This window comes from Osmia lignaria, unplaced genomic scaffold (genome assembly GCF_051020975.1).
Source record: "Osmia lignaria lignaria isolate PbOS001 unplaced genomic scaffold, iyOsmLign1 scaffold0219, whole genome shotgun sequence".
Classification (NCBI taxonomy): Eukaryota; Metazoa; Arthropoda; class Insecta; order Hymenoptera; family Megachilidae; genus Osmia; species Osmia lignaria.
This window is the reverse complement of record NW_027478359.1, coordinates 4,520-14,814: the sequence shown is the minus strand read 5'-3', so window position 1 is coordinate 14,814 and position 10,295 is coordinate 4,520. Positions and strand designations below refer to the sequence as shown.

At 16.5% G+C, this 10,295-nt stretch overlaps 1 pseudogene; it reads right to left on the bottom strand.

The window, feature by feature from the left end:
- Positions 1-1,249: 1,249 nt before the first annotated feature.
- On the bottom strand, positions 1,250-7,740 carry LOC143308228 (cytochrome b pseudogene; annotated as a pseudogene).
- Positions 7,741-10,295: the final 2,555 nt, after the last annotated feature.

Below are 10,295 nucleotides of genomic sequence, written 5' to 3'. Positions count from 1 at the left end.
AAATCAAAATAAAGTATTTATTAGATAATATGAGTTACATTAATAAATAATTTTTGAGTTAGAAGTTTTAATATTTTTAATAAAAAGGATTTAAAAGTAAAATTAATTGTTATATTAATTTGAATTTTTTTTTATATAATGTACAAATTGCCCGTCAATTTCAATAAAATTTGAAATAAGTCGTAACAAAGTAAGAATATTGGAAAATGTTCTTAGATAAAATTTTAGTTTAAATAAAATTTTTCAATTACACTGAAAAGATTAATTTAATTATTAAAATTTTAATTAATTAATTAAATAAAATTTTTTTATTGTTTTAATTAGTATATTATAAAAAGTTTTTATAAAAATTTTATGTTAAAGTAATATTTTAAGAAATAATAAATATATTTATATATATAAGTAATGTAAATGAAATTTTAAAATTTTATAAATTAAAGTAAAATTTTGTACCTTTTGTATCAGGGTTAATTTAAAAATTTTTAATAAATTAAATATCTCGAAATTAAAAGAGTTAAATATATAAAATTTTTTTTGTTGAATAAAAATTATAAATATATATTTAGAGATTAGATGTTATTCAATTTTAATGATATCTAGTTATTTTTGAATTAAATTTAATTTATATATTTTTTAAAGTAAATTTAAATAAAAAAGTTTATTTTAGAAAATATAAATAATTTATGGGATAATCTATAAATTAAATTTATATAATAATTTAAATTAAAATTAAAAAGATTAATTTTAAAATTTAAAAGAATTTAATGAGTATTTAATAATTTATTAATAAATTTTTAATTATAGTAAAATTAATTATATATATTGATTTTAAAAAAAAAATAATTTTAATAATATTAGTTATAATATAATGATTAAATTAGTAATTTAATTTGTATAAATTATTTTATGAATAGTATATATATAAATATATATTTAAGTAACTAGGCAAAATAATTATATTCACCTGTTTAACAAAAACATGTCTTTTTGAATTTAATATAAAGTCAGTTCTGCTCAATGAGGAATTAAATAGCTGCAGTATTTTGACTGTACAAAGGTAGCATAATCAATTGTCTTTTAATTGAAGGCTGGGATGAATGAATTAATGAAATATAAACTGTCTCAATAATATAAAATAAATTTAAATTTTGAGTCAAAATGCTTAATTTTATTTAAGGGACGATAAGACCCTATAGAATTTTATATATTATAAATTTTATAAATTGTATTAATATATTTAGTTGGGAGGATTTTTAAATTTATTTAACTTTAAAATTTTAAAATATTGATTGATAGAATTTTAAATTGAAATATAATTAATAATATAAAAATAAATTACCTTAGGGATAACAGCGTAATATTTTTGGAAAGATCAAATTGAAAAAGGTGTTTGCGACCTCGATGTTGAATTAAAATTAATTATAAATGCAGGTGTTTATAAATTTAGTCTGTTCGACTATTAAAATTTTACATGATTTGAGTTCAGATCGACGTGAGTCAGATTGGTTTCTATCTTTAAAAAGATTTAAGATTTTTGTACGAAAGGACTAAGTTTTAAAAATAATTTTTAATTAATTATTAATAAGTTAAATTATCTTGGCAGAGTAGTGCATTAAATTTAGAATTTAAATAATATATATATAATTATAGATAATAATTTATTTAAATTTTATTTATTTATTAATTACTGTAGTGATAGTATTAATTGGGGTAGCATTTTTAACATTATTGGAACGAAAAATTTTAGGTTATATTCAAATTCGTAAAGGTCCAAATAAAGTAGGAATTAAAGGTTTATTACAACCTTTTTCTGATGCAATTAAATTGTTTTCTAAAGAATATATATATTTGGATAAAATTAATTTATATATATATATATTAGGTCCAATAATTATATTATTAATTTCGGTATTTTATTGATTATTAATGCCTTATTTTAGAAATTGAATAAATTTTAAATTTGGATTGGTATTTTTATTTTTAATATTAAGTTTAAGAGTTTATCCAACTATAATAATAGGATGATCATCTAATTCAATTTATGCAATATTAGGGTGTTTACGATCTATTTCTCAATCTATTTCTTTTGAAGTGAGATTATTTTTTATATTTTTTGTTATTATAATATTTATTGAGAGATTTTCTTTAGAAACATTTATTAAATTTCAATTTAATGTAAAATTTATTTTTTTTTTTTTTCCTTTATATTTTATATTAATTATTAGAATAATAATTGAATTGAATCGGGCTCCTTTTGATTTAATTGAGGGGGAGTCTGAATTAGTTTCAGGATTTAATGTTGAATATTATAGGGGGAGATTTTCTTTAATTTTTATAGCTGAATATATAATAATTTTATTTATAAGATTGATTATATCAATTATTTTTTTTAATTTTAATTATTCAATTTTTACTTTATTAATAATTTTATATCATAATTTTTTTTTTATTTGAATTCGAAGAATTATACCTCGAATTCGATATGATGAATTAATATATATATGTTGAAAAAAATTTTTATCTTTTATTTTAATTTATATATATATTAATTTTATTTTAAAAATATTAATAAATTTATATATTTAAATTAATAGAAAGTTATTTTTCTTTAATATATTTTCAAAATATATGTCTATTCAGACTCATTAATTAATAATTATAGATGATTTTATCTCAAAATTTTATAAAATATATATTTGAAAAAAAAAATATAAAGTATATATTTGTAAAAATTAGATTAATTAAAGTGTAAGGATAATCAATAGGTTGTCTTCCTAATCAAGTTAAAATGATGAAATTATTAATAAAAAATCAAAATAAGAAATTATTTAATGGGTAAAATTTATTAGTTTTAAATTTATGATTTATTATAAATGGGAGAATAAAAAGAATTAAAATAGAAAAAAGTAAAGCTAATACTCCCCCTAATTTATTGGGAATAGCTCGTAAAATTGAATAAGCAAATAGGAAATATCATTCAGGTTTAATATGTTGTGGGGTATTTATAGGGTTTGCAATAGATCAATTATCAGGATCATTTAATATATTAGGATTTTGTAGAATAATAAATCTAAATGATATAAAAATTATAAAAAATCCAAGAATATCTTTGGATGAGAAATATGAGTGGAAAGGAATTTTATAAATATTTCTATTTGTTCCTATTGGATTATTAGATCCAGTTATATGAAGGAAATAAAGATGTATAATAACTATTATTAGAATTAATAATGGTAAAATAAAATGTAATGAAAAGAATCGATTTAATGTAGCATTATTAATAGAAAATCCTCCTCAGATTCATTCTACAATTGTTTGTCCAATATAAGGGATTGCAGAAAGAAGATTTGTAATTACTGTTGCTCCTCAAAAAGATATTTGTCCTCATGGTAAAACATATCCTATAAAAGCAGTTCCTATTGAAGTTAATAAAATAATAATTCCAATATTTCATACATGTTGAGATGAATAACATTGATAAAAAATATTTCGTCTAATATGTATATATATACAAAGAAAATAAAATGATGCCCCATTTAAATGAATATAACGAAATATTCATCCAGAATTAACATTTTTTATAATGTGAATAATTCTATCAAAAGCATAATTAATATTTGGACAATAATGCATAGATAAAATGAAACCTGAAATAATTTGAATTAATAAAAGAATTCCTAAAATTGATCCAAAGTTTCATAAATAATTAATGTTTACTGGGGTAGGATGAATATTGAATGAAGAATAAATGATATTAAGAAATTTATTAGATTTAAAAATTTTTAAATATTTATTTTTCATTAAATTTTAATTTTACGAAGAGGGATTATTTTAATTGTAGATATTTTGAATGAAAGAGTTAAGCAAATTAATAAGAATAAGATTATAAAAATAGTTAAATAATTTATTGGATAAAAATAAATATTTTGAATTTTAAATAAATTATTATTTAAAATTATGTTTTCTGTAAATATAAAAATTGGTATTCAATTAATAAAATGAATAATTATAATAAAAGAAATAAAAAAAAAATTAATAGAAGTGATTAGTTCAAAAAATTTTATTTTTGAATTTTCATTGTTAATTAATCTTACAAAATAATTAAATATAATTATTATTCCTCCGATTAAAGAAATTGAAATTATAAAAGAGTATATTGAATTATTTATATTTAAAAATATTAAAGTAGATGAGGATAAGGTGAAAATAATAAAAGAGAATAAAATAGTAATTGGATGTAGTGAAGAAAGTAATAAAATATTTGTGATAATAAATAGATTTATGAATATAAATAAAATTTTTGATATTAACATTAACAAAATATAGTTTAAATAAAAATTTTAATTTTGGGAATTAAAGATATTTATAAAATTATTTTGAAATTAGACTTTAGAAAAAATTTTCAATATTAATTTACAAAATTAATGTTTTTTTTAAACTATAAAGTCTAATTTATTTTAAAAAGATATTTTTTAATTTTAATAGTTTTAATTTTTATAATAATATTAATAATTAATAAGTATTTTTTAATATTTTTAATTAGAATGGAATTTTTCGTAGTATTGAATTTAATAATTTTAATATTAAATGAGTTGGAATATTTAAGGTGAATATTTATATATTATTTAATTTTTTCTGTTTGTGAAGCTGTTTTAGGATTATCAATTGTAGTGTCAATATTGAGAATTATTGGAAATCAAGGTTTTATAATAATAAATTTAAAATGTTAATAATAGAAAGTATAATTTTTATAGTTGGATTTTTAATTATTAATTTTAATATTTATAAAAAGTTATATTTTATTAGAAATATAATATTTTTATTGAGTTTTTTGATATTAAGAATGAATAGATTTTTTATGGAATGAATTAATTTAAGATTAAATTTTGGATTAAATTTTTATTCTTATGGAATTATTATGATATCTTTATGGATTTTTGGATTAGTATTTATGAGAATTAATCAGGAAAAAAATTTGATTTTATGTTTAAATTTATTAATATTAATATTAATTGTTTTAGTAATAAATTTTTTTAGAATAAATATATTAATATTTTATTTTTTTTTTGAAGTAAGTTTATTAATTATTTTTTTTTTTATTATGAAATGAGGAATAGGATTTTTACGAATTTATGCAAGATATTATTTGATATTTTATACTTTATTTTTTTCATTACCTTTATTATTAGTATTATTTTATTTATTTAATTTAATAGGGTCTTTAAGATTTTTATTATTAGAAAGAATAAAATTTAAGTTAAATAAAATTTTATTTTTATATTTAATTATAGGATTTTTAGTAAAAATACCAATATATATAATTCATGGTTGATTATTAAAAGCTCATGTAGAAGCTCCTGTATTTGGATCAATAATTTTAGCTGCAATTTTATTAAAGTTAGGGTCTTATGGATTATTACGATTAATAATGATTTTTTTTCAAAATTTTTTAGAAATGAATAAGTATTTTATTGAAATTGGATTATTGGGAAGGATTATTTTAAGATTTAGTTGTTTTCGACAAATTGATATAAAAATTTTAGTAGCAATATCTTCTGTTGTTCATATAAATTTATTAATAGCTTCTATATTTACTATAAGAAAATTAAGATTTTTAGGTTCATATTTAATAATAATTGCTCATGGGTTGTGTTCTTCTGGATTATTTTATTTATTAAATTTATGTTATTTGGAGACTCATAGACGATTGATAATTATTAATAAGGGTGTTTTAATTTTTATGCCTTCTATATCATTGATATGATTTTTAATATGTTCTTCAAATATAGCTGCTCCTTTTTCTTTAAATTTAGTTGGGGAAATTTTTTTATTGATAAGATTAGTTAATTGAATAAGATTATTAATAATTAAATTATTTTTTTATTGTTTAGTTAGATTTATGTATTCTTTATATTTTTTTAGATTTATTGTTCATGGAAAGAATTTTTTTTATAAAAGATTAAGAAGAGGAAAATTAATTAATTATTTAATTTTATTATTTCATTGAATTCCTTTAAATATAGTTATTTTAAATTTAAGAATTTTTATTTAATTTAAATAGTTTAAAAAAAAATTTTGAAATGTGGGTTCAAAGATGTAAATTAAGTACTTTAAATTATTTTAATTATATTTGTATATATATTATTTGTATTTACGGGATTTTTTTTTTTATTTATAATAATTATTTTTTTTAATAGGAATTTAATTATTTTAGAATGAATAATTTATAGATATAATAGAATAAAATTTTCTTTTTTTATTTATTTAGATTTTTATAGAATAATATTTTTAATATTAGTTTCACTTATTTCTATAGTTGTATTAATTTATAGAATTTATTATATAGAAGGGGATAAATTTATAAATCGATTTATTATTTTAGTAATTTTATTTGTAGTATCAATATATTTTATAATTTTGAGACCTAGATTTTTAACAATTTTATTAGGATGAGATGGTTTAGGATTAATTTCTTATTGTTTAATTATTTATTATCAAAATGATAAAGCTTATAATGCTGGAATATTAACAATTTTTAGAAATCGTGTAGGGGATGTGGGAATTTTATTAATAATTACTATGGGAATAATATATGGGAGGTGAAATTTAATAATTTATAAATTTAATTTATTAATATTAATTTTATTAGTATTAGTAGCTTTTACAAAAAGAGCTCAAATTCCATTTACTTTATGATTACCTGCTGCAATAATAGCTCCTACTCCTGTCTCATCTTTAGTTCATTCTTCAACTTTAGTAACAGCTGGGGTTTATTTATTAATTCGATATAATAAATTTTTGTTTTTAGGATGTTTTAATAAATATATTTTATTAATTTCTAGGTTAACTATATTTATAGCGGGTTTAATTGCAAATTATGAATTTGATTTTAAAAAAATTATTGCTTTATCGACTTTAAGTCAATTAAGATTAATAATAAGAATTTTAAGATTAGGATTTTGGGAAATAGCTTTTTTTCATTTAGTAATTCATGCTTTATTTAAATCTTTAATATTTTTATGTGTGGGTAGATTTATTCATAATTTTAATAGAAATCAAGATATCCGATGTTATGGTGGTATAATTTATATTTATCCTTTTAAAACTATAGTTTTAATTTTTTCTTTAATATGTTTAATAGGATTTCCTTTTATATCAGGATATTTTTCTAAAGATATAATTATGGAATTAATTTTTTTAAGAAAAATAAATATAATTAGAATAATATTTTTAATTTTTTCTACAATTTTTACTGTATCTTATTCTATTCGATTAATTATATTTATTTTATTTTCTAAAAAAAATTATTATGTAAATTTAATTAAGAAAGAAGGTATTTTGGTAAATTTTTGTATATTTATTTTATTAATAACTATTTTTTTTATTGGATATTTATATTTTAAAATTTTTAATTTAAATTATTTAATTGTATTAACAATAAATTTAAAAATTATGGTTATAAAATTAATTTTATGTGGAATTTTGATTGGGCAGTTTTTTTATTTTAATTCTTATAAAAATTTAATAATAGGAAATTTTATAAGAACAATATTTTATATCGAAAAAATTTATTTGTATTATGATTTACCTTTAAATATAGTTATATTGTATGAAAATATTCATGAAAAAAATTTATTTGAATTTAAGATTAAATTTATAAAATTGAAATTTTATTTATTTAAATATAAGTTAAATGAATATAATTTTATGAATATATTATTAACTAATTTATTAATAATATTAATTTTTATTTTTTTAATTTAAAATTTAAATAGCTTAAGAAGAGCATAATATTGAAGATATTAAGGTAATTTTAATATTTTTAAATAAAATTTTTATAAATATAATTTTTATAAATAAATTTTATATTTATTAATATTATACTGAAAATATAAAGTTTTATTAAACTATATAAAAATTATTTAGAAATAATAATATATAAAATATTAAATTTAGAATTAGAAGTTCTATTTAAATTTATTTCTTTAATTGGAATTTTAATTCAATAAATTTATTAACAATAAATTGCTTCTATTTTAGCTTCAATTAATATTAATATGTATATATTATATATATAAATATATGAAGTAATTTTTACAATTAATTTCGGCTTAATATTAGACTTTTTTAGTCCATATATTAAAAAATTCAATTTAATAATCTATAACTTCATTCAATAAGTAGACTAATAATTATTAAAAAAATAAAAATTAAAATAATTAATATTAAAAAAATAGATTTAAATTTTATTAAAAAGATAGATGGTAAAATTAAGATAATTTCAATATCAAAAATTAAGAATAGTAAAGTAATTAGGAAAAATTGTGTAGAAAATGGGAGACGGGAGTTTGATTGGGAGTTAAATCCACATTCAAATGGGGTAATTTTTTCTCGATTTAATGGTTTATATATTCTTAAATAAAAATTAATTAATATAAGTATAGAAGTAATAATTATTATAAAATAAAATAAAAATATAATATTAAAAATTATATATATTAATTTTATAAATTTTTTAATTGGAAATTAAATGTAATTAAGTTTATACTATATATATATTAATTATTATTATATTTAAAATATTCATCAATAAATTGAAATATATAAAAATAATCAAATTACATCTACAAAATGTCAATATCAAGATGCTGCTTCAAAATTAAAATGATGAGTTGCAGAAAAATGTAGATTAATTAATCGGATTAGTGTAATAAATAAGAAAATAATTCCAATAATTACATGTAATCCGTGAAATCCTGTTGCTATAAAGAAAATAGATCCAAAAATTCTATCATTAAAACAGAATGGAGCTTCTATATATTCAATAAATTGGAGAAAAGAAAAATATATTCCTAAAATAATAGTAATTATTAGAGAAATTTTTCTTTCTATATAATTTTTATTTAATAATCTATTGTGACTTCAAGTTAGGGAAATTCCTGAAGAAATTAAAATTAATGAATTTAATAAAGGGATTCTAAATGGATTGAATATGATAATATTTTTAGGGGGTCAAAGTAAACCAATTTCTATTCCTGGGGAACTTATAGAATGAAAATAAGTTCAAAATAATGAAATAAAAAAAAAAAATTCTGAAATAATAAATAAGATTATTCTAAATTTTATTAGTTTTAAAACTAAAAATGTATGAAATCCTTGAAAAGTTCTTTCTCGAATAATATCTCGTCATCAAAAAAATATAGAAGAGATTAAGATAAGAAAATTAATAAAAATTAAAAAAAAATTTAAGTAAAAGAATCATATTACTAATCTTAATAATAAATTTATTAAATTAAAAGCGTTTATAATAGGTCAAGGTCTGTTAGTAACTAAATGAAAAGGATGATTATAATAAATTGACATTAATTTTTAGATTCTAAAAAATATAATAAAGAAAGAATAGAAAATACATATGCTTGAATTATAGAAACTGCAATTTCTAAAATTATTAATAAATTTTGAATTAAAATTGTGATAGGTAATAAAATTAAGAATTTAGAAATGAATGTGCCTAAAAGAGTTAATAGTAGATGTCCTGCAATTATATTTGCAGTTAATCGAATTGCTAAAGTAAAAGGTCGAATAATATTTCTAATTAGTTCAATTATTACTATAAAATTTATTAAAGCAGGGGGTGTATTTAAAGGAACTAAATGAATTAATATATTTAATGGTTTATTTCATCATCTATAAATAAAAAATCTTATTCAAGAAGATAAAGCAATAATTAAATTAAATGATATATGACTTGTTGAAGTAAAAATATAAGGGAATAATCCTATAAAATTTCTTAATGCAATAAAAGTTATTAATCTAAAAAAAATTAAAATATTTATTTTATACTTTTTTTTTGTTAAGCTTTTAAATTCAGAAAAAATAATTTTAGAAATTGAAATAAATAATATTTCAAATCGGGATGGAATAATTCAAAAATTTAAAGGTAGAATAATAAAAATTAATATAGAATTAATTCAATTTAAAGAAAAATGTATTCTTGTAGTTGGGTCAAAAATTTCAAAAAGATTTATTATCATTTTCAATTAAATAATTTATGGGTTTTAAAGGATTTTTTAGGAAAATAAATTTTTAAATTAATTGGAAAAAAATAAATTTTAAAGATTAATATGAAAAAAATTAATAATTCAAAGATAGAAATTAATATTCAATATCTAGGTCTTATTTGTGGAATAAAATTTTCATTAAGAGTATAATAAATACTATATTTGATTTAAAAGATCAATTCTTATTTTGTTTCAGACACTTAATGATAAAATTTAAGAAATAATTTTGAAGGA